At 32.9% G+C, this 25,883-nt stretch overlaps 1 protein-coding gene across 3 annotated transcripts in view; it reads left to right on the forward strand.

Annotated features, from left to right (window-relative positions):
* The first annotated feature begins 8,295 nt into the window (after positions 1-8,295).
* The window catches only part of LOC127841501 (uncharacterized), a 62,671-nt gene continuing 45,083 nt past the window's right edge, over positions 8,296-25,883 (forward strand). For 2 of the 3 annotated variants that reach the window (XR_008031041.1, XM_052370370.1), the window contains exons 1-3: positions 8,296-8,458; positions 11,245-11,337; positions 24,878-24,907. The gene's annotated coding sequence lies outside the window, so the exon portion shown is untranslated. The remainder of the gene's footprint in view (positions 8,459-11,244; positions 11,338-24,877; positions 24,908-25,883) is intronic. The other variant, XM_052370371.1, reaches the window with a different exon arrangement.

Below are 25,883 nucleotides of genomic sequence, written 5' to 3' on the forward strand. Positions count from 1 at the left end.
AAAAGTATAGCAAACAGAATAAAAAAAATATTACCATCAATTATAAACAGAATCTCAATCTGGTTTCATAAAAGGACGTTACATTGGTGAAAACGTTCGTCTTATCCAAGAATGCATAAACTATTTCAACAATTCAAATAGTCCTGGTCTAATATTCTTTGCAGACTTTGAAAAGGCATTCGATTCGCTTGATCATTCATTTATGTTCTCCTGCTTAGAAAATATGAACTTTGGTGAAAGTCTCATTCAATCGGTCAAACTATTTTATACCGATATTAATAGTATAATCATTAACAATGGCTTCTTTTCAAACAGTTTTAACATTGAACGGGGGGTTCGACAAGGATGTCCGCTTTCATCATCGCTATTTATTATTTGCATCGAGTATCTATCACATCACATACAATCAAATAAACACATAAAAGGCATATCACTAGAACCTGACGAAGAAATCAAACAATCCCTATTTGCTGACGATGCAAATTACTTTTTAAACGACAATTACGATTCTTTCCATAACCTAATAGAGTCGCTAACCCTTTACGGAATGACATCGGGTCTAAAACTAAACAAAAGTAAATGTACTGTGATACGAGTAGGTAAATTAAAACAAAGTAATGTTCTATATAAAAAAGAAATGAAATTTAATTGGACATCCGATGAAGCCACAACGTTATGAATTACTTTCACAAATAATGAAAAGAATACAGTTCTTAAAAACATACTACCTAAATTACAAAATTTTAAAAACTGCTTAAAATCATGGCATGATAGTAAACTTACACTAATCGGAAAAAGCACAGTATTGAAAACGTTTGCACTTCCTAAATTAATATATGTATTAACAGTTCTCCCAAATCCACCAAATGATGTAATTAACGATATAAAATCAGCAATATTTAACTTCATATGGGATGGTAAGCCTGATAAAATAAAAAGAACTCAGTTAATTCAATCTGTAGAAAATGGAGGTATCCAATTAACGAACATTGACTCATTCTTGAATGCAATCAAATGCAGCTGGGTTAAAAGATACCTAGATAATACCAATACGAGTAAATGGAAATTATTCTACCAGAAAATCCTAAAAAAATATGGTGACTCCTTACTCTTTGAATGTAACATCAGCAATACTATCTTACATGAAATTGCAAACGAAAACATATTTCTGTCTGATGTTCTATCAGCGTGGAGTGATGTCACTCATAACTTAGAAACCCAAACCAGCAGCAAAACAATTTTATGGAACAATAAAGACATAACTTCAAACAATAAGACGTTTTTCTATAAAGATTGGTTTGAACGAAGCATTTAATATGTCGACCAATTATATGACTACAGAATTAAGGATTTCTACTCTTTTGATAATATATGCTACATATACGGAATACCTTCAAATAATTTTCTAAAGTACTACACACTAATCAAAAGCATACCCATACATATTAAATCTGAAATCAATACAAATAATACACCATGTACTCAAACAACATTTGTAGAAAACATACGTGGAAGAAAAAACAAAACAAATAAAATATTTTACAAACTACATATTAAAAACCCTACGGAAAACTCCAAAATCCAAAATAAATGGCAAGTCTTTTTTGGAGAAAATGAACTTAATTGGAAACACATATTTACCATGCCATATAAAGCAACTATTGAAACCACTGAGAAATTTTCAATATAAATACATCCATAGAATTATAGCTACAAATAAATATCTCTTTAAATGCAAATTATCTAACTCAAATCTGTGTGACTTCTGCAGTGAAAACATTGAAACTATAGAACATATTTTTTGGGAGTGCAAACACATCCAGCCTATTTGGAATCAATTAACATCTTTTCTTGAACAACAGCAACTAAACGTTAAACTATCTTTCTTAAATGTAAGTTTCGGAATTAACTCATTGAAATCAATAGACGGTAATAATATTGTGAATTTTATGGTTATATTGATGAAATATTTTATCTTAAACATGAAGTACAAAAAACAAGTACCAAATTGTAATTGTTTTGTCCATAGTCTGAAACTAATGATCCAGATTGAGAAAGAAATAGCCCTCAGTAATGACACATTACACATCTTTGAACAAAAATGGAATCGGATTAAATTCTCATAATGTTTTGTCCACTTATATACATTTCACTCTAATGTTAGTTTATCTTCCTAAAATAGTTTTTTTATCTTTCTAAAATAGTTTTGTTTATTTTTTTTTCAATCTGACAAGATCATTGTGAATATACAACTAAACACACAAATACAGTATGCTTTCTTCCGATTTTATACAACTCATCATTTTTCATAACTATTCCTCTGTTGTTCTTTTCTTTTCTCTCTAAAAAAATTATATTTATATATATTAGCATATCTTGTATAACATGTCTGAACTTTATTGCTTTATACAATCACTGTGTTGTATGATCATATACATGTTTACATTATATGTATGATATTGAATATAAAAAAAATTAAACCTGTTAAGGGCTAGCAGAACTTCACACTACTCTCACAACCGTTCACACAGCAAACGGTCGTCCTAAAACACAATTAAAATGTACTTACCCAAATTAAAACAAAAAAGTCGAAACATTACAGTGATTCAAAAACTACGCATATGACTTAGCGTAATCGTGTCTTAAGTATTTAAAATCTATCAAAATGATAGAAAAGGGCATATGTTTCAATGTATAAGTATATACAAATTTGATTCATTTTTAAAGATATCAAACTATAAAGTTAGCAATGTTTCAACATAAAATGTTTCGAGCAAACAAGACAATAAGTTCAAGAACATAAAAATACAAACAAAACAAAATATGTAATACAATTAAATATGAAATTAAATGAGTATTTAATTAATCTAACAAACATATCATAATTACATTTCATTAGACTATTTTACAAAATGTTCGTCTTACCAGGTTGAAATAACAAATGAGCAGAAAATTACGGACTTGTCTCTACTTAGTGCTGTGGCTGGGATCAAGCATAGTCGGTTATTGCCGATTGATATTAACACAGTTATTTTGAATGACCAAATGAGAATCTGGCATCGGCATTTATAATGATTATGATTGGACGAAACTGCAATTTCAACAGTCAAATAAGTGATTGCACTTAGGACAAGGGACATAATTTCCAGAAACGTAAATGCATATTGCATTAAAATGGAGATACTACATTGGACTTTAATGCGAGATTGGTGGTTTAGAAATAGATTCACAATCCATGAACACCTTCTTCTGAATGTGACAATAACCCAGGGTAGAGGGTACTAAAGGATATCGTTTTATCATCAAGGTTAGCATTCATTAGTGTATATACATGTAGAGCCGTGATTGTTTAACGGACAAGAGGTAACCGACTTAATCCGTGGATTAGTATTATATGTCTAGGACCAATGGATTGTTCGCAAATATGGCAACGTATGGTTGAAATAGAGTTCACTTTCTGTACGTTATGTACTGATAGGAAGGTATTTTTTAAACTGCCCCAAAAAAATACGTATTGTATTATCGTTAAAGACGCATACAATCACGGTTTTTAAATACCACGGCTGAGTGTTTTCTGATGTTTCATATTAATGTCCACCTACAAGCCCCGAAAAATATAGTTAAAATGATATTGTCCTTCGAAATTATTGTTTCTTTAGAGCAAAATAAACATGCAAGTTTTTTAATCTTGAGTTAAACATACACGTTGTATTAAATTTGAACTAGTATTTTTGGTTAATTATATATAATTGATATAGTTGCTTTTAACAGGCCAATTAATAAATATTTTTGGTTTGTATATGATTTATTAACAGTATTGATTCTTTTAAAAGGCATATTACTATTTGCAGTAAATAATAAATAATCGGTAGTGGTGCATGGAAAAGGCATACATCAAATAAAAAACGAATTGATTTAATATTTCTTAAGTTGATTGCTCTTTCATACTGTTAGATTTTTAGATAAAATTATGTTCATCGGACTATGGAATTGTAGATGCTACTTAATAATGTGATATCGACTTCCGTTGTCAATTGTGATCATCTTACTTGAGAAATTCGAAAAAGATGGCATCCCCTATTTTCCATCCAATGTATTACAATAAAGGTCGATGCTTAATGACACAATGTCCAGGGATTTTAATATTTCTTCAATGCCATTTAGGAATATGACCCGAATAATGCGGAAATGGTTCTTATGAGATATGCGGCGAGCGTAGCTATATACCAGCCTGCGCATGTGACTACACAACCTAATGTTACTTTATGCGGTCAGGGTAGCTCTGACCAGACTGTAAAATGCGCAGGATGGTCTGGTGCTACGCTGGCCGAATACTACATTAGACCCATTATTTTCGCATGAATCAGAACGTATGACTAAGTTACATTGTTAAAATTATACAATACATCACACAGCGTCACACCAGAATACAATGAGGAGTAGTTCTTTAAAAGGTGAGAAGGTAGCCCTTCATGATCAGAAATTGCGTGTTTGGTCTTTCACTACGAAAAAGTGAACATACACGAACGGTTCGACTTACGATATTTTCATTGTGTTACTTTGACGTCGACGTGCTTCACGCATGTAGCAGAGTGGTGTTTAACGTTATATGAAAAAATAACTGTTCGAATTATCGCTTACTTAAGCTCAATTGGTCGTTGTCGTTTCATGTACCACTTAAATGTACCCAGGTACTCTAAAGGATACAACAATGTACCCCGCGAAAGAAAAATACGGCCGTACTCCGGGGTACTTTTAAATACATGTTTCTTTACCCAGGGTTTTTTGTAGAATACTTAAGGGTAACCGAGGTACTTTTAAGTAGTACCTGTGTCGGCAATGACCAATCTAGCATTAATGACTTGATCAATCATTATCAGGTCTTTTGTGTTAAGTTATGTAAAATGATCTGAAAATATTAAAGTGGCAGTCCTTTAAGTGAATAAACAAAAAAGGAAACACTTAAACACTGACCAATATAAATTGTACCAGTTTGTTAGTTGACTAATCTAAAGCATTTCACCAATTTTCAAAAAGTGCATTTGTTTATATGAAACGTATTGTCATAACAACAAGTTGACATGAACATGTCATTTAAATGCAAAGTACATAATTTGGATAGTACGATCAAGTGTCACATTGGCCAGACTTCTATCAAAATGTTCAAAAGAATGTGAACTATATAACTTTAAATCATATAAATTTTAAACGGTTAACCTGTGCGAAAATATGCTTCATCATATTATATTTTACGGTATCGCTTGACGAAAACAGAATACAAGAAACCAATTCATTTAATAGATAAATTAATTACAGAATGTTTATGATAATTACATGAATTAAGAATGAAGTTATTGCAATTATAATATACTCCTCATGTGGCATTTTATTTTATAAAAAGAAGCATACAATAAATAAATAAATACGCGTCAATAAAAACATAACTACACGTTTTTTATCTACAAGGTATTATATTATTGAAAGATGTTTTCAGAGGTGGAGGTGCTTACAAATAATAGTGAAAACGAAACTTGCTACACCTACATATGTATGGCTGTATCAATATCACTGAAAAATAACCAGACACGTCACATTGAACAATACATCAGGGTTAACGTTTCACATTAAAATGCGCTGATTGCTTTCATGATATCTCGGTCAAGGATAATAATGAACAAGAGCCTAAACTAAGCTAGCGGAAGTTGGAAGTATCGAATTATACACATGTATTGGTATATCCGTTAAATTCGGAAATTATTGAAACTTAGAATAAATTACTGCAGTCCCCACATATGTATTTAACTTTTGGAATGTGAACTTCACATTGATACATTAATTGATATCAGCGTTTGATACAGCTTAACGGAGAGTAAACTTATTTACAATTAATTTCATTTATTAATGAACAAATATACATTGAACTACTAACTGACTTGACTTATCACCTGTATATATGTGCATTATTCAACTTTCCTTATCGATAACATACACCATTTATGTGTCAGTTGTGTGTGTGAAATATTAGTTTTACCATTTAAATTCATATATGAACATTATTCAACCTTTTTCACCGATAACATGCGCCATTTTATTTGTTAGCTGTGTATGTGAAATATAAGTGTAAGTACACAAAGAAAATATGTATCACTAGCTGTAATATATGCATCAGTGAATCGGGAATTATTTATTATTTTATACAAATATACATATCCATCACTAGCTCTAAACATATCCCTTTCCGATAACATGCGCTATTGTAATATTGTAATATTTACATATTCTAAATAGTTTTCTCATTATGCTAGAAAGCATGCGCTATTTTAATATTATAATATTTATATATTCTAAATAGTTTTCTCATTATGCCAAAAAGCGATTTCGTTATATTAATTTCATGTATGCAAATAAATATTTAATGACCATCAGACCCTAACATTACCATCACGTTCGTTGACCTGTAAGACTAATATCTTTCTTCTTCCTTATTCAATTACAAATCACAGCAATCTTTACCTGAAGAATTACCATTTGCTTTATCAAATTGTAGGCTAGAAGCTTATGTGTAGCTAAATTACCGAAATAAATGTTGTTAAGTTGTTGTTGTTGTATATCAACATTTCGTTTCGAAGAATAATAAGTTTTCGCACTCACAAACGATTTGAACGCAATCCGGATGATTTGATTGCACTAGTAAATATGCACGAAAACAGATACTTAATTACATAAATTGCATGATTAAAGAATATATACTAAACGTTGGTTCGTATATGTAATACTTTGTTATTGTTGCAGTGCATATAATTTTTATAGAAAATTTAATCTAAATATAAGCAACATATTTAAGAGAGAAAGCTATCATTTACTAAAAACCATGTATGATTTGTAATATAACATTTTTTAATTAACAACCTTCTGCTATGCAGTCAATTTATTTGATTATTGTATACTAAGGTATGCTGTCGTCAATTTAAGTCTGAATCCTGTTTAATCTAAATTGGTAGCTGTTGAAAACAGAACTTTAACAAAATCCTTTAATTAAACAGTTGTTCGTATGATCCGGTTAGCAAGTTTATATTAAACCCATATTATATTCTCATATTTGTATTGTTTAACTTGCAAAAGATCGATTTATTTAATGTTTAAATAACTTATAATGTTATATGATGTGCTTGTGCCAATACAGCAAACAAAGCTGTCAATGACTGTGGTTGTCAGAAATCATTTTTTTACAATACTCAATAGATCATACCTGTTGAATACGGATCCGCGTTTAAGCTAAGAGGTGTATTCAAGTTGAACAGTCTCTGACGCAGCATTTTTGAATCACTTATTGCAACCTCGCATTGTGGAATAAAAACTAATAATGCAACGATTTTAAAATTCACAAGTTTTCCATAAATGTTCAATAATAAAATAATGATATGCTTCAAGAATATAATCAAGCAAATTGTTTTTAAAAAACAATAATCAACAAAGAGCAAACCTAAAAACAAAACGATGTTTTCCTGGAACTATGCATTTTAATTCGTTAAGTACCTTTTAATAATTATGGTATGCAGATGAAGCCATGTCATTACATCATGACGCAAAACTTGACAGTGAGAAAGCGTGTCTATGTTTTTGAATTGTGTATTTTACCTGGTGTTTGGGTACAATTTTCATTGACACTTAAACCTGATTTGGGCTTTACTTTTAAAGATGTTCGTATTTACTTAATGTACCCATGTTACTGTATTTAGGGAACGTATTACTGTTCTATACGGATGCCATGTTGCAAACTTGTGTGTATGCGAATGGAAAAAAACATTCTCACATTTGGAATACTTACGTTGAAATAAAAAACAAAACATGAAGCATTTTTTTTAAAGTTTGTCTCAAAGTGAGCGGTTTATCTTTTATTATTTATTCTTCGTTCACTATATACGATTAATTAATTGTATTTATAGACGGTTCCACACTGTGATTAAAACTACGGTAAGAAAACGGTGCTTTGTTTGTGTTGAATTAACATTCAGTTATGCTAGTGATGGGTGTTTATGCACATTGTAAACTACTTAATGTGTGTTGTTTTTAACCCAAAAGGTATATTAAATAATGATAACCAATTATAAAACATTATTTTGGACAGCTCGGGAGTAAAAGCACATGTAGTTTAAAATTTTATCAAGCCTCAAAACTTATGCGCATCAACTCGGCATTTACTTTTTTCAGTATCTGCGTATTTATCTTGATGTTCACGATAGTTCAACGAGGTAGTTATCGGATGGTATTCAGGTAATACTGGGACACAAGTAAACACACAAACAAGGAAGTGATTATGCAATTGTAATCAGCGAACATTATGATAAATAATATCCTGTATGTTGCTTTATATTATTTGAGCCAAGATAACTGGAGTTAAGTTGTTAACCAGCCTGAGAAGATCAGACTCGCGCGACTATAGACAGATCTGTTCTTGGTGAGTAATAGTTTTGTACATTTTTACAATTATGTTCTGTCTATGTAATGCCGATTTCTCTAGCAATTTCGACAAATATGACAAATTGGTGACTGGAATAAAGATGAATAATTAAAATACATTTAAGTCTTTTTCAAAAGTTGCACAATCATTGTTTATTTCTATTGTGATGGAAAACCCATTGGTAAAAACATGCACTAGCCGGCAAGCAACAGCTGTTAATAAGCTACATTTACACGTTGAATAGAATTAAACAATAAGCTTCCCTTTTTATTCTTATACGTTCGGCAAAACCTTCCAGTAAGCCATATGTTTTCGCTTTCGATACGTAAAACAATGTTAGTAATACAAGTAAAAGTTGTAGAAGACGGAGACGAAGATGAATAAATAGTGTTTTCAGTGCGATTTGTAGTATTTGTAATATTAGAAGTAAAAGTAGTCAAGCGATATTCAACTTAAAGGTTGTGATGTTTTGTTTTCAGTTAAAGCTTTATATATGTACAACATTTAACATGTGTTTTTTCACATCTGGATATTAGGCCATATACTTGTTTCCAAAATAATAATAACAAATGTTTATGAGTATCCACAAAAAAGTGTCAGCTATACATTCAAGTGCAAGGAATTTATTAATATAATTTCTCTAGATAACACACACACACATGATTTAAATAAGTTGTTTTCTTCGTTAACATGGTGCATTTTAAAAAACTCAATGGAAAAATTTCGCATTCAATGAAACATAATTACAGTGGAAGAGAGGTGACATGCACGCCTCTTGTTTTCAATCACTCCTATTTTTTAAAATTGCACAACAAAGAGCGGCATTAAATAAAAGGGGGTATATTAAACAATTAGTCGTTCCCGCGAGTTAGTAAGTCGTAGGAACGTAAAAGACAAAAAGATGAGTTCAATTTTAAAACGAGGACTGAATGTCACCTCTATGCCACCGTACATACATGAATGATTCATTCTCCTACTAAATTTGCAATGGCTCGCGTGTAACATCGCTGAACAAATATGCGCTTTCTGGAAACGGCTTACCAATCGATTAATTGCAAACAACATTTCGTTTTGTCATAAAAGACCCACAGTTTCTCTCACGAACTAGTTATTGAATGTGTTGAGTTTAATGTCTGCTGTATAAATCAATAATTATTATTTGTTTTGAGAACTGTATGAAAACTTCGTGTTGTATTGTGTTGAGTAATACTGTGCTTATTGCGTTTAACTTTATTTGGGCATGCGAACCGGCAGTAATGGGTTGGAAGCGTGTGGCAATATTTATATAATCTACAAGTACAAATTCGTTTAAAACTTTTTTTTTCAAAACTCTAACTCATCGCAATTTAATAGTAAAAAGTCAACATTTAAAATGCGCCAACTGATGCGTTTAAAAAAAAAACATGTATTGTGAAGTGTGCTCAATCGTTGCCGTAACAATTTCGCGTGTATAGCGTGGACTATATAGCCAAATTGTGGTGTATAAGAACCATTTGTATCACAGCGTAAGTATGTTTTATTGGGTTCAGCTATAGTGGAGCTTAATAATTTAAATACAAATGTATTAAACTATACATAGCAGACGATATGTGATTAATACTTTACATAAATATTTCTGATAATAATAGATGTATTATTCCATATTTGTATAGCACGTTCTTCAAACATGCTTCAAAAGCGAATAACTAGTAAAAAATATACACATAGAATGACCGAGATAACTAAACACAATACAAGTGTATGTATAACCTAGAAGATATATAGCGTTGAAACATTAATTAACATAACTTATATTACTAAGATGTATCCAAAATTTAGATGAGTATTGCTGTTGTTACAATCCATTTTGGCAAACCTGGTAAAAAATGTTACTGTCACAAAACGATCCAGTGTCAGTGTAAAGTGAAGGAAAACAATCATATCAGCAGCCATGTATATCTCTTCAAACAAATGTTTTTTCAGAGATGCTTTAACTGAATTATTTATAAAAAAAAGAAGCACTATATGTTGGGTTTGTGATTTTATAATTATGTAAATGATGTTTGGTGTAGCTTTAATGAGATGATAGCGATATTTTAAACAATCGAATATATTTACAACTGAAGTATGTATGAAATTTCATACATGAATTGATTTAAATCCTTTGTTACTTTTACATGTTGCAATTTATGGCATATCTCTATTTATATTTAAGCTATAAACCATTAGCTATTTAATGAAGTATTTTAATAAACTTATGTCGTTCGATGCTTGTTATCAAACCACTCGGGGTACACCCTCGTGGTTTAATTTAAACGCATCGGAGCTCCATAGCGTTGTTATAACCGCAATAACCAACGGTTATCCGTCAATTCACGTGACGTCACCACAACAATAAAAATCAAATAAGGTAGTCTTCATTTATAAAAATTGCATGGACAATCTAACTGACGTCATACTTATAACCGTTGGTATATCGGGTTAATAACCCACGGAAAGCTCCCTTCACATTCTAATCTGCATGCGTGTGCGACTGTGGTATAACTAAGAAATAATCGACGTTTAAGCGTTGGTTATTGCGGTAATAACAAACGGTTTGGAGTTTCGATGCGTAGGAATTAAACCCCGAGGGCGTAGCCGGAGTGGTTTGGTAACAAGCATCGGACGAGCCGTTGGTTATTACCGAAATAACAAACGCTTACACGTCGATTATTTTGATTCTAACACGATTTCATTAATAGTTTATCCGCGATTTAAAGGTTAAAAATGAGAATTATATTAACCGAACGTCCTCCACTTTTCAGCCAAAACGTGACGTCACCACAACAATGAAAATCACATGACGTCGTCTTCATTCATAAACAGTGCGCGTTGATATATCGTGGTGATAACCCATGGTAAGCTCCCTTCTCATTCTAATGTACATGCGTGTGCGACTGTGGTAGAATAGTATATACAGTATGTACTATGTTTTTAAATACCCAATAAATGTAATTCAATGTTTTAATTAAAACAACTCAACTCCTGAGAGTGATATTGTTATAAAGGCACGAATGTATATAGGATTGAAATGAATGATGACAATAATGAAAAATTATCTAACAATTTAAGTTTTAAATGATAACAATATATATTTAAAGACCGCCCGAATGGATTTCTTCGTGTACACAAAAGGCGGGTTAACAAGCTTTGTGCATACATGGTTTAAACATCACTGTACGCTGAATCCAAACATGAAACATCTGCAAATGCATTTATTGGATCACCGTTGTTAATATTTATTTTGTATAACACTACCTCGCCTAACGCCTAAAATATTTGATGGTCTGTTAAACAACAGATTTACATCCAATTGTGTCTGCCCCATCCCGCCTTTATATATATGTTGACATTTTGTCTAAATTAATTTCCTGTAATGTATCTTGATGATCCCGATAGTTCAACGCGGTAGTTATCGGGTTGGATTCAGGTAATAATGGAACACAAGGGAACATACAAACAAAGAAGTGATTTTGCATTCTTAATCAACGAACGTTTTGATAAATAATATCGTGAACAGATGTCAGTTACATCAGAAAATAAACAGTGCGCGGACAATCAATTAAAATTTATTAAAATAACATGTAACCTGTGTTTTATTTGTATTTTAATAGACATGTTTTGTTTTCATCTTTATAGTTTTAAGAGATGATTGAATTTTTCATTCATGTACTCATTCGCGTGTTATTTCCTTAAGTAAATGTATTATATCGGTCGTTCCTGCCTCTTGGTATTTATCGTTGTTCGAGACATACATTGATTGATGAGAATAATGCGACTATCTTTTGATTCAAACTGATTTTTTTATATTTATAACCTCTTCTACTACATACCTGCTATTTACGAATGTGAAAAGATTGACATATGAAACATGCGGGCAATACTGTTTATTAATAATAGTAGTGTTGCATTTTATCACCAAATATTTATTTTTTTGAGAAGCAGGTAACAAAATAGATAATTTTGTGTTAAAATTCGCATTATTTTCCAACAGGATAGAGGAAAAAGTAGTTTGAAAATATATCGGCCGTTCTTTCCATGAATATTTACAGCTGTACCCCCCCTATCAATAAATCACGATATGTATCATCTAAATTTAGAATCGAGTACGGATTTTAGTTGAATATTCATGTGGTCAGGATGAATTTATTGTATTATATCCTCATTGTAAAAGAACGTATATTCGACATAACTTTTTAAAATGACGATTTTTACTTTTTGAATATTTTTTTGATGCAATTATGTGTTATACGAAATGTTTAAACTTGTCCCAATTGTTGTTGGCGAATAATTTGACGCTGTCCGTAAGAAGAACGAGACATATAATTTGACGCATGGTGAAATGTATTAAGTAATAAACTACGATAATTATCAAACTGCATAAAACTATTGCAACTCAATAGTTTATTTACAATATTAAAATTACATAACAGTACAATTAATTGGGAAAGCATGTATGTATAAAACAAAATGTTCTGTTTCTTTTTGCGATTTGAGGAATTTTTATTTTGACGTACATGGTCATCGCCCGATGATATGCACATACTTTATAGATTATTTTTACGCTAACTAATAACTTTAAAAAATAATTGCATGTACTAAGCATGAAAGGACACCTTGTATGGGATAAACTATATTTGTCATCCTTTACGAAGAACGTTCCATATGAACAATTCCAAAATGTACATAACATGCAAAAATCCGACATTAAAATTCGTTGTTAAAACATCATCAGAAAAAGATAATGCAAAACTCATAGGCCCAGCCAATTGTGAGGTTCTTTTATTATACACACAACCTCACATTTATTAGCAAAGGCCCATACATGAGTGCAATGTATGTATATAAATAATGTGAATGACTTAACTGCCGCTTTTGATTTAACAAGTAACAATTTCAAAGTTTAGGTGTTCTAAACGTAGTTTTTTAGAATGCAGGAAATGCGATTGAATATATGAGAATAGATAGAGATAATATCTTAATTGATCGAATGTATTATGTACACTAACCTACCATGTAACTTACCATCTATGTTATTACGGCAGGTATGTTTTCTCGAAGCCATCCATAAAATAAGCATTTAATTAAGAAGATGAAATAGTAAAAACTAGTGTATTTCAAGCAGAATATTATATATACTTATTATATTGTTTCTAAATATTCCATATGTGAACGGTAGTTTTATAAGAGCTATTCCCTCGAACCCAAACGTCTTCTCTCAAATGAAAACAACACATATGAGAAATACAGCTTTTATATTGGATAAGCCTGCATACTACCGGATGACATGATGCAATTCGCAATGCGTTTATGCAACATACAAAAAGACATCATTATTATACATTCGATGTTCTTACAAATATGCAACATGGTAATCATATACATATATATATATATATTTATATTCATGAGAACATTTGTAATTCATAGCCTTTTACCTATTTTTTTTTGGAAAATTAATGTGTATTACCGGTCAGTATCGCCAAGTTAAATGACAATTACTCGTGCATTCAACCCGCATATTCCTTTATACAACGCCCTCTAGCGGCGACTTTTCTTACTCGAGGGAAATACATTTTCCTCTAATTCACTTTGTTCAAACTAGGAAAATTATATTTCCCTCTCACCCGAACGTCTTCTCTCAAATGAAAACAACACATATGAGATAAACAGCTTTTATATTGGATAAGCCTGCATACTACCGGATGAAATAAAAGTTCGGGCAATATGATATATGAATGACAAGAATTCAATAACACTAAGTGTAAATCTCACAGTCCAAGTGATTTAGAAACTAATAATCTAGCTTCAATATCATCTTTCACGTAACCGTCTTTTGCACTGTCACTAGACCACCGACCATGTCTCTTAAAGAGTCTGTCCCTTACTACCTGATTAGCAGCACTAGTAGCTCCTGCTGACCTCAGCGAATGTAAACCAAAACTATTAATGTCTTCAACATGCGGTTTAAACGCTTCTTTTAACTGCTCAAGTAAGCTTGTGTATGACATCGATTTTTTTTCTTTCTTGGTATATGTCCAGTCTTTGTCTTAGATAAATTACAAAACAGAAAATCATCACCATTTAAACCAGTCCAATCAATATACTTTTGCAAATTCACATATGGACATGAAATAGTTCCGGATTTAGCAATCACTATCCAAGAACCATCTCTATACTTGCTGTTTTACTGCATTCAATGAACACTTTCATGTATGTATTATCAAACATAATATCGCACACTTTTAATTGTAACAATTCAGAACTGCGCATTAATCCCGCATAACCTAATAAACTGGCATCACTCATTCTGTGAGACATAACATCTTTTTCCTTATACAAACGATTGTACATCGATATAAATATATCAACAGTAATAGGCTCTTTTTTAACTACTCACACTATTTAATCCATGTAAATCATGCATCCATTTTATTCCATAATCAAAGCGCTGAAGGCACTGAAGATGTTCGCTATTGCATAATTTAACACGCAATTCATTTTTCAACTTTATAAAGTGTGTGTCATAGCGCACGGGTCAAGTTTTGTGTGCACTTTTTATCATCCTTATTATTTCATAGAAATAACTAAGACAACATAAAAAACAACATGCTTTTTGGAAGTTCTGAAAGCATAGAAAGTATGATGAAAATGGTAATGAGAACTTAATATAAAGAAAATTTGCAGTCACCATCATAGTAAAGGAATATTTTTTCTAGTATCAAATGACTATCTCACCAAGAATATATATTCATAATGAAAGTTCCTTGTACAAAACTTTAAATTTTTGACACCATATACAAATTCAAAATATACAATAATCTTCGTATCTTGTATATGGAGGAATAAAAGTATATAAACATAGCTGTTTATGCTTTACTTGTTACCCGAGCAGTTCACACGGTGTCAACAACGCTGACATAAACATAGGTATAGAGCACCAATGCGCTTTTAGGCGTATGTGCTCAATTCAAAGGATGTAGCGCTGTTCAGTGTAAGGAATTCCGGACTACTCTCTGTATGCTCAAACGACAAAAATTGTGGCCCTGTTACAATTACGCGTTACAATCCATCTCGCAGAATTTCACTTTCGCCTCCAAGATGAGAAAACAATCATTAGCGAAATAGCATAGTGTCACGATAAGAGAAAATCGTTTAATTATCATACCACAATGTTTGCCGTACTTGGTCAGCACGTCTGGAAATCATTCCTTAATGTGTGGATAGGCTGCCTTTATTAACCAGTTTGCTATTTTGAATTCAATTTTGTATCAAAAAGCATTGTTCTTAAATGTGGCATTTTCAATTCGCAATGAGATTTGTAATGACCCTCGTCATGCGAAAATGGGTCTTATTCCATATGAGCCCATCATATAAATAGCCCACTCAGCTATCTCTCCTTCTGGTAAGGAGAAACATAACATATTGAGTGATTTTAAAGCGAACAGCATCGCCTATGGCCTGACAGCGCAAAAGCACATGTTGGTTTTAAAAAACGCTTGCCGAAACGCATAAGACCCATTTTCGCATAACGGCGCTATTGACGTGTGATTTAAATGTGTCGAAGGAAAACTGCGTTTAAATCAAATATAAACATACGATATATTTCGATAGTGAAGAAAAATACTCATAACAAGGCATATGAGGAAACATATGAAGTGCTCTCCCGTAGTATATGTTTTATCTACTCACACTAATGTGTGGTTTGACAATGCTAACACACATTTCATGCGGTGAATATGCAGCTTACAAGTGAAAAGCACAACACAATAGTTTAACTTTTGTTTAATTGTATTTATTTATTTAGAAAAGTCAATTGCTAACTTTATTTCAAAGTCATCGTATACGCCGACTTTATTTTCAAAAGATATTTATTGTTATAAATATATTTAATATAATATATTTAGTTGTTTTCCGTTTTAGCGATTATAAAGCATTTTCGCGGTTGCCTATAGTATGCCTGTAGTAATTGATGAACTCATATCCAACTGTCTATGTATTGAGAACTGTGAATATAAACAAGCTAAACCTTCTACTAACCTTCAGCTATTGCGTTGCTAGCACCCGTAAATACAAAAGATCGCCGCTATCTGTTGAGAACCAAAGAACGTTTTCCAGAAAAACCGCTGTAGTAGCATGAACGAGGTTACGAAACAGGTCTTTCGTATTATTATTATAAATAGTTTGTTATATTCGGGTTTAGCGATTATGAAACATTTTTTTGTTTTTGTCTATCGTATCGCTGAAGTTATTGTTGAACTTATGTTCAACGTTTTATAAATTGAGAATATAAATAAGCGTCAACTTTTTCCCGAATCTATTAATAGCCTCAATTTACGACCTGTACTCGTCATTGAGTTGTAAGTGAGAAAGTATCCTATTGCGTTGTTATTGCCTGTGGACTTTCCTTTGTTTATCGACAGGCGCATCTATTAATAGCCTCATATCATGAATGCCAAAACACCCACGAAAAAGAACCACGTGACGAAATAGGACGCTAAACGCAAATACCATGCGACTACGACTTTAATTATGTAAGAACGCTCCGCAATTCCGTTGAAGCCGGGGCCTTGTGATTGCTATTACGTAAAGAATTGACCTCTAACTGAAGTAAGCAAAGGAAACGCAGCACCTAATTGACCTATTCCTTCTATGTGCGAAGGCAGGTTGAATATTACTAATATATGGTTTGCCTATTATAACACACATTATAATGCGGTAAATATGCGACGAACAAGTAAAAAACACTATAATTAAACTTTTGTTTTGAATTAAGTTATTTAGAAACCAAAATTCCAAACCTTTTTTCAAAACAGCAAGACTACATTTTTTAGAGAATATTCTTGTTATATTCAAATGTTTTTTAAAGGGGCCTTTTCACAGATTTTGGCATATTTTGAAGTTTGTCATTAAATGCTTTATATTGATAAATGTTAACATTGGGTTTTAAAAGCTCCAGTAAAAAAATCAAGAATAAAATAAAAAAAGCAACAAAAAATAGCCGGTACCAGGGCTCAAACCAGTGACCCCCGGAGTCATGGAGTTAGTCTGAAGTAAAAACGCATTAGCCCTCTCGGCTATTCCGCCGGATATACACAATCTAAGTATTTTATACCTTATATAAGCGATCTTCGTAGTTTCGTAAATTTAAACGACAACAACAGAACTCTCCAAATTATGCAATCGTTTCGCGTTGCAACGCTTTATAATTTTAAGGTTTTCAAATCGTCACACGATACATATCATGACTATATTGGACTATGGTAAATGTTCAGTAATACTGTTTCCTCACAAATATTATAACTAAAACGAAAATTTGCGAATCTAATACAACTTTTTTTTTTTCCATTTACCAAACCGTGAAAAGATCCCTTTAATATTCGGTTTCAGCGATAATGAAACATTTTTTTATGTTGTCTCTCGTATCCCTGTAATAATTGTTGAACTCGTGGTCAACGTATTATTAATTGAGACCTGTGAATATAAATAAGCGAACCTTATACTAGTGCGTTATTCTCACCCGGACTCCCCTTTGTTTATCGCCAGCCTCAGATTTATGAATGAGATGAGCGAATATACTACGTCACGCAGACGCAGCAGAAAGTGTACTAGTTAATCATTCATAAACAATCTCCCCCGCGACACGTACAATACGATCAATGCTTTTTTATTCTTTTCTATAAAACACCATTCGAAACTATTGCATTTAACACGATATTAATATAATGTTTCCATTTGTGAATAAACATAATTGGAGAACTCAAACCTCTTGCATAAAATATACAACTCTTTCTTGCGCGGATACGCGTAGTAAGCGGGAATTGGGCTCCTAGTAGCTAGGCCGTACCGACATGAATTTTACACTTAGCACTTTAGACAGTCGCTAAAGCGACCATCTAAAATGCAGAACTAGTAGTAGTAGAAGTAGTAGTAGTAGTAGTAGTAGTAACAGTAGATTTAGTAGTGGTAGTAGTAGTAGTAGTAGTAGTAGTAGAAGTAGTAGTAGTAGTAGTAGTAGAAGTAGTAGTAGTAGTAGTAGTATTAGTAGTAGTAGAGTAGTAGTAGTAGTAGAAGTAGTAGCAGTAGTAGTAGTAGTAGTAGAAGTAGCAGTTATAGTAGTAGAAGGAGTAGTAGTAGTAGTAGAAGTAGTAGTAGCAGTAGTAGAAGTATTAGTAGCAGTAGCAGTAGTAGGAGTCGTAGTAGAAGTAGAGGTAGTAGTAGTAGTAGTAGTAGTAGTAGTAGTAGTAGTAGTAGTAGTAGTAGTAGTTGTAGTAGTAGTAGTAGTAGTAGTAGTAGTAGTAGTAGTAGTAGTAGTAGAAGTAGTAGTAGTAGTAGTAGCAGTTTTAGTAGTAGCAGTTTTAGTAGTAGTAGTAGTAGTAGTAGTAGTAGTAGTAGTAGTAGTAGTAGTTGTAGTAGTAGTAGTAGTAGTAGTAGTAGTAGTAGTAGTAGTAGTAGAAGTAGCAGTAGCAGTAGTAGTAGTAGTAGTAGTAGTAGTAGAAGTAGTAGTAGTAAAGTAGCAGTAGAAGTAGTAGTAGTAGTAGTAGTACTAGTAGTAGTAGTAAAAGTAGTAGTAGTAGTAGTAGTAGTAGTAGTAGTAGTAGTAGTAGTAGTAGTAGTAGTAGTAGTAGTAGTAGTAGTAGTTGTAGTAGTAGTAGTAGTAGTAGTAGTAGTAGTAGTAGTAGTAGTAGTAGAAGTAGTAGTAGTAGTAGTAGCAGTTTTAGTAGTAGTAGTAGTAGTAGTAGTAGTAGTAGTAGTAGTAGAAGTAGCAGTAGCAGTAGCAGTAGTAGTAGTAGTAGTAGTAGTAGAAGTAGTAGTAGTAAAGTAGTAGTAGAAGTAGTAGTAGTAGTAGTAGTACTAGTAGTAGTAGTAAAAGTAGTAGTAGTAGTAGTAGTAGTAGTAGTAGTAGTAGTAGTAGTAGAAGTAGTAGTAGTAGTAGTAGTAGTTGTAGTAGTAGTAGTAGTAGTAGTAGTAGTAGTAGTAGTAGTAGTAGTAAGTAGTAGTAGTAGTTAGTAGTAGTAGTAGTAGTAGTAGTAGTAGTAGTAGTAGTAGTAGTAGTAGTAGTAGTAGTAGTAGAAGTAGCAGTAGCAGTAGTAGTAGTAGTAGTAGTAGTAGTAGTAGAAGTAGTAGTAGTAAAGTAGTAGAAGAAGTAGTAGTAGTAGTAGTAGTACTAGTAGTAGTAGTAAAAGTAGTAGAAGTAGTAGTAGTAGTAGTAGTAGTAGTAGTAGTAGTAGTAGTAGTAGTAGTAGTAGTAGTAGTAGTAGTAGTAGTAGTAGTAGTAGTTGTAGTAGTAGTAGTAGTAGTAGTAGTAGTAGTAGTAGTAGTAGTAGTAGTAGTAGTAGAAGTAGTAGTAGTAGTAGTAGCAGTTTTAGTAGTAGCAGTTTTAGTAGTAGTAGTAGTAGTAGTAGTAGTAGTAGTAGTAGTAGTAGTAGTAGTAGTAGTAGTAGTAGTAGAAGTAGTAGTAGTAGTAGAAGTAGCAGTAGCAGTAGTAGTAGTAGTAGTAGTAGTAGTAGTAGAAGTAGTAGTAGTAAAGTAGTAGTAGAAGTAGTAGTAGTAGTACTAGTAGTAGTAGTAAAAGTAGTAGTAGTAGTAGTAGTTGTAGTAGTAGTAGTAGTAGTAGTAGTAGTAGTAGTAGTAGTAGTAGTAGTAGTAATAATAGTAGTAGTAGTAGTAGTAGTAGTTGTAGTAGTAGTAGTAGTAGTAGTAGTAGTAGTAGTACTTGATTTTACTGGAACCAGCATAGCTCGATCAAATCCCTGCCATTATTACCAACCACGTGGTGATAGCCGAGACACGTGGTACAAAAGTTTCCGGTTGTTATTTTTACTTTGTTAATGTAGGTAATTTATTTCTTATTATTAACCTAAAAGTATACACAGTAGTGACAATTTTTAAAAATACACATGGAAATGATACTACTTTTCATAATATAATACTTGAAAAAAAATCATTCCAGGGCCCGTATTCACCAACAATTCTTTAGCAATTCTTAGACTTGAAAATAAAGAACATTCTTAAGTCTAAGAAAAAATTATGAAGTCTTATTCACGAACTCATTTTGCTAAAGAAAATTCTTAAGAATAAAGAATTTTTTTTAAAATTCTAAGAATGCTTCGGGGCATTCTTAGAATAATTCTTTAAGCTTCCAAGATGGCCGTTCGCGTTATGCGTTACGCCAATATCTTGTTTGAAAACGTCGAAAATGTCCCGCGTAGAAGATTGTTTGACAGAGAAAATCTAGACGGTTTGTCGGAAATAGAGGTTTATAGGAGATACCGATTTATTCCGGCAACTATACTGACCTTATTAAATTTGGTCGCCGATTCTCTGGACTTTGGAACGCTGAGGAATTCTCCTCTCCTGCCGATCCAGCAGCTGTGCATATTTCTTCGTGCCATGGCGACTGGATCCTTCCAACTCGTCGTAGGAGACACTGTTCGAGTCAGTCAGCCATCCGTATCAAGATGCTGCCGACGAGTTGGACGAGCAATAGCTCGACTAGCTCGCCGTTACGTACGGTTTCCTGACAGGGAAGAGTGCAAAACTCTAAAATCCAGATTTCAGTCCATTGCTGGTGAGTGCCAGATTTGTGTTTGTCTAAATGACCTTGACTGAGAACATTTATCCAAGGGAAATCATTCAGTTGCACTTCATTTTTGTGGGGACATTGTCGTCGTTATTGCATAAACAACATACGCAGTTAGGACCAACAATTTTTTGATGTGATTTTTTTTTAATCAAATGATTTATACACTATTTTAAATTCAGTAATTTTTATCACTGTATCTATTTGATGTTTTGTATGATACATTCTGCATTAGGCCAAATGCAAGTTCACAGAAAGGTGAAGCATACGTTAATTGAAGGGCGATGTCACCGGAGTTTAGTCCAAAGTGGAACATGTAAATAAATGAAGGGTTCGAAAAGAGGTGAGGTTCGAGAAGAGGTACTTTTACGATACTGCTTTTTATATTTATGTCACATAATATTTAACATTGCACAAATTAACAATTTTATTATAATCAATAATTAAAAACAAAATAATGAATTAACTGTACAAATATTCCTTCTGCTAGAATTTCCAAAATTTGGACAATTGATAACACCAAAAGTACAAACCAGTTTAGAACATTTGCCACGGCTTCCCAGCCTCTCCTTCGAACCTCTCCAATTTTAAGTGCGCCACAACCGGTCATTGGGCCGAACAGGACATCATAGTTCTTAATTATTTCGTTGGCTATAACAGTTTCCTCCTGTTCAGCCCAACGATTTCTACTAGTAGCATTGATAGCAACGTTAGCGTTGTTGTCCGCCATCTTGTATGTTGTGACAGAAGACATGTAAACGGTTCCGAGTTTTATATGCGTTAGCGAAAATGCCGGGTACCAAGGTCGCTTACATCAATAACAAATAATTCTTAGTAAAGAACGCTAAAAATAGCGTTGGTGAATACCGATAAAGATTCGACCTAAGAACGTTCTTAGAAAAGTAAAGAATAAAGAATTTTCTTTATTCTTTATTCTCAAGTACAGAATTGTTGGTGAATACGGGCCCGGATCTCGAAGGATTTTCGTATGATGGCATATATTGTATGTGAAAGAATGGGACGCCGACCCTGAGTGGTTATTTTAAAATAAAGTGTACAGAGAACCAATAGGGGAAGTAACCATGTTCATATAGGTGAGGTAACCGTGTACACCTAGGGGAGGTAACCGCTGTAAGGGATTTGGTGACATGAATAAGTAAATAACTTTCGTGTGGCGTCTTCCTATACAAAACGATTTGTCGAATGTTTGTGACTTAACTATTTGGACACTACGGCGGTAGGAAGGCCAAACAAACATGTTTTTGGTAGCAACTAACATAAAAAAAATGTGGTATGTAAGTCGGCCAAATTATTTCATTTACATTTTATGACACACACGCCATTAACCCATTAATGCCTAGTGGACTCTGCCATCCTTCTAAATTGGATCAATTTATTTCCAAAATTAGAGATGTCTAGTATACTATTTCTATATTTAGAATATTTCTTACAGAAATGCCTTTAAGCAAGCAGCGCAGACCCTGATGAGACGCCGCATCATGCGGCGTCTCATCTGGGTCTACGCTGTTTGCCAAGGCTTTTTTTTGTAGACGCTAGGCATAAATGGGTTAACACCTTTTGTTGAATGACAGAAATACTAAAAATATATTTGCAAAACATTCTCACTTAATATGCAATTGCTAATTTATTTATTATATATGATTTAGTGTAGCAAAAGTGAGCAAATATTCAACGTGGATTTGAAAAAAAGTGTAGGGTCGACACACAAAACTAGGGTCTGTCGTGTTGGTAGAAATGTGTATTCTCCTTATCGCTGGCATTTTGAATATTCATTTCAACATCTGTCAAAATGTAAAAACAACGATGTGAATAATGAAACGCGTTTAATTATTACCTCTTCATTTCTATACATCACACTGCAATAAATAGTGTTTGTTTTTTTGCGCACATTCTATAATGTCATGTTTTTTAGAAAAGCATAATTGGAAGACTTTATAAAAATCTAATAGAAATAACAATTTCCATGCATATATATATGGCATGAACGGGTGTCTATTTTCTTTTACTCAACACGCCATATGTTACCATGCCGACCGTCATCTTTGCTGTATATTCACGGTTGAGTTCACGGTCACATTTCAGCGCAAAATTATTTGTACTATATTTGATGCACTAGATCATTGTGCTATATAAATTCATTTATTATTTGAATATTATACATATGTATCACGCCAATGTTTACATATTTAAATGAAAAAGACATATTCAAAGATATTGGCATTTCAAATAAATACCTTTAGTTGATTGGGAAAAAAATACATGGAACAAAATGTTTTGAGACATTAGTGAAACACACACACACACACACACACCTCTTTTGGCTTTGGTTTAAATATCGGACTCAGCATCAAGTTTTTAAAAGACATGAGAACTGACCGTGATCCTGCATGAGTTGGCCAAGAGTCACTCACTGATGCTGAATACAATGCATACTATTTAATATTTGAAAAGAGAACAGACAACGCACTTGTCCATCGTAGGCAAATTGCGAAGTACATGAAAAAAATCGTTCCTGCGTTTCACCAATAAAAATGTTGTAGATAAGGTAAACCCGTTTAACCCATTTATGCCTAGTGGACTCAGCCATCCTTCTAAATTGGATCAATTTATTTCCAAAATTAGGGATGTCTAGTATATATATTTCTATATTTAGAATATTTCTTACAAAAATTTCTTTAAGCAAACAGCGCAGACCCTGATGAGACGCCGCATCATGCGGCGTCTCATCTGGGTTTACGCTGTTTGCCAAGGCCTTTTTTCTAGACGCTATGCATAAATGGGTTAAACAAAATAAATATAATAAAAAAAATTACGAAAGCGAATACTAGTTTGCTTCCTTTGTAATGAATAGTGGTGGGCCATCTCTATGCGAATACCTTTTTTACTAAAACGACATACAAAGTAGTCCGATGTTAAGCAATGCGGTAAAACATTGCTAAAAGTTTTCTTATGTAAAAAATCACTTCAAAAGACAGCCACACAAGATTTAGCAATTACAATCTGTAAGAGCCGTCAACCTTTCGGACACATTTACTTTTGTTGCTGATCTTAATGTACCTTCGTAGTCTACCTAAAAATCATTAAAATAGTTTACCGGTATCTGTTACTGTGTGCGGTATATAAGTGAAGTAAATGGAGCATCGAAACTATAATATAATAGAGTATCAAATGTAAACTTTGCGTTCGGAGGTCGAAATCAACTTTCGCTGTACACCTGTGCAGTAATTGGCGAATTATATACGTTTCTGTGCATCGAATTTATAAAACGATTAGCCGGTTTAATTCATTTTTGAAGGAAGATACTTTTCTGTGGGAAATTCGAAATAATTTAACAAAGGCTAACGTGTATCAAGAAGAAACAACCATTATCTCTTCGGTTGACGAAAGCTGTGTGATATTTAGACTGGATTGTAACCGGATCGATGTTAATGTCATTTTTATAAATGTACGAATTTTAAATATGCGCTCGGCTGGGATATATCAGGATTGAACTCGCTGTTTCGGATGCGAGGTTTAACGATGCAACGTTATTATGACTTTACCTTTGATACCCATCGCACTAGCAATTTTTGGACATGCGAGTCAGTCTAGTGTAAGCTGTTCATAATTGTATGATGATTTTTGCGTTTTAGTTGAATGTAAAAAATGCAAGATCTACTTCAAAGGTTTACGTGACGTTAATATAATGGTAATTTGTGAAAGTTATGGTATCATATGGTCTGATAAAGGTTTTCATAGTAATACAACTGAGCGCGTCCCGATCTTTGGATGCATTGTGCATTTTGATGTTTCAGTGTTCGTGTGCAGTTATGGCTCAGCAACAGGTAAGAAACTTATCTTTTTTAGATATAATATAACATATGAGTCTCGCTCCTTGAATAGGGTGTTAAATGCAGGTGCGTAAATTGTCATCCCTGATTAGCCTGTGCAGTCCACACAGGCTAATCAGAAACAAAACTTTCCGCCTAAACTGGATTTTTGCTAAGAAGAGACTTTCTTTAAACAAAAAAAACATACAAGCGTGTGTCGTCCCTGATTAGCCTGTGCGAACTTCGCAGGCTTATCTTGGACGACACTTTACCATTAAGCAATTTTTTCCAGAGCGAAGCTCGTATGTTTTCGTGTGACTTATTGTTTAAAGTAACATTAGACCTGATGTGTCAAGAATTCGGTCATGTGTTTATATACTTCATCGTTAAATTAGCATAATTGCGGTTGCGGATGAAAAAACAGCGCATTGACAGCTACTTTAATTGTAAACGCGGTCTCGTTGAAATTGCAAATATTCTGTCGGGAAAGGTGAACAGGTTTATTTTGGGAAACGTATCATAAACAAAAGTATTTAATAGACATCTATACAATTAATTTATTAATTTAAATCATATTAGAGAATATAATGCTTTCTACATATATAATATTTATATAATGCAACTCGCCTATGGTCTTGTATTTTATAAATAGAGCTATCCGCATCTGCAGCACCATTATTATCATCATCATCACCACCATTATCATCATTATCTTCATCATCGAAAAGGGTACCGATAAATATTTACTTTGTCTTCATATTATTGCGAATTCGGTTACTAACTAATAATTAACAATGTCATTTGTTTTCCAAAGACACAAAAAAAACACTTGCGGACTATGAATTATGAAATGCGCTGCTTTTTTCAACCCTAACTTTTTAAAACATAAAAGTCGTCGTATACCTGAGCAGGTTGTAACTTTGACTGGCGCATTGATGCATGTATTAGCCACGGGTCATATTTTATGGCTAAATAAACACACTACATGTAA

Source organism: Dreissena polymorpha, chromosome 8 (assembly GCF_020536995.1).
Source record: "Dreissena polymorpha isolate Duluth1 chromosome 8, UMN_Dpol_1.0, whole genome shotgun sequence".
NCBI classification, from domain to species: Eukaryota; Metazoa; Mollusca; class Bivalvia; order Myida; family Dreissenidae; genus Dreissena; species Dreissena polymorpha.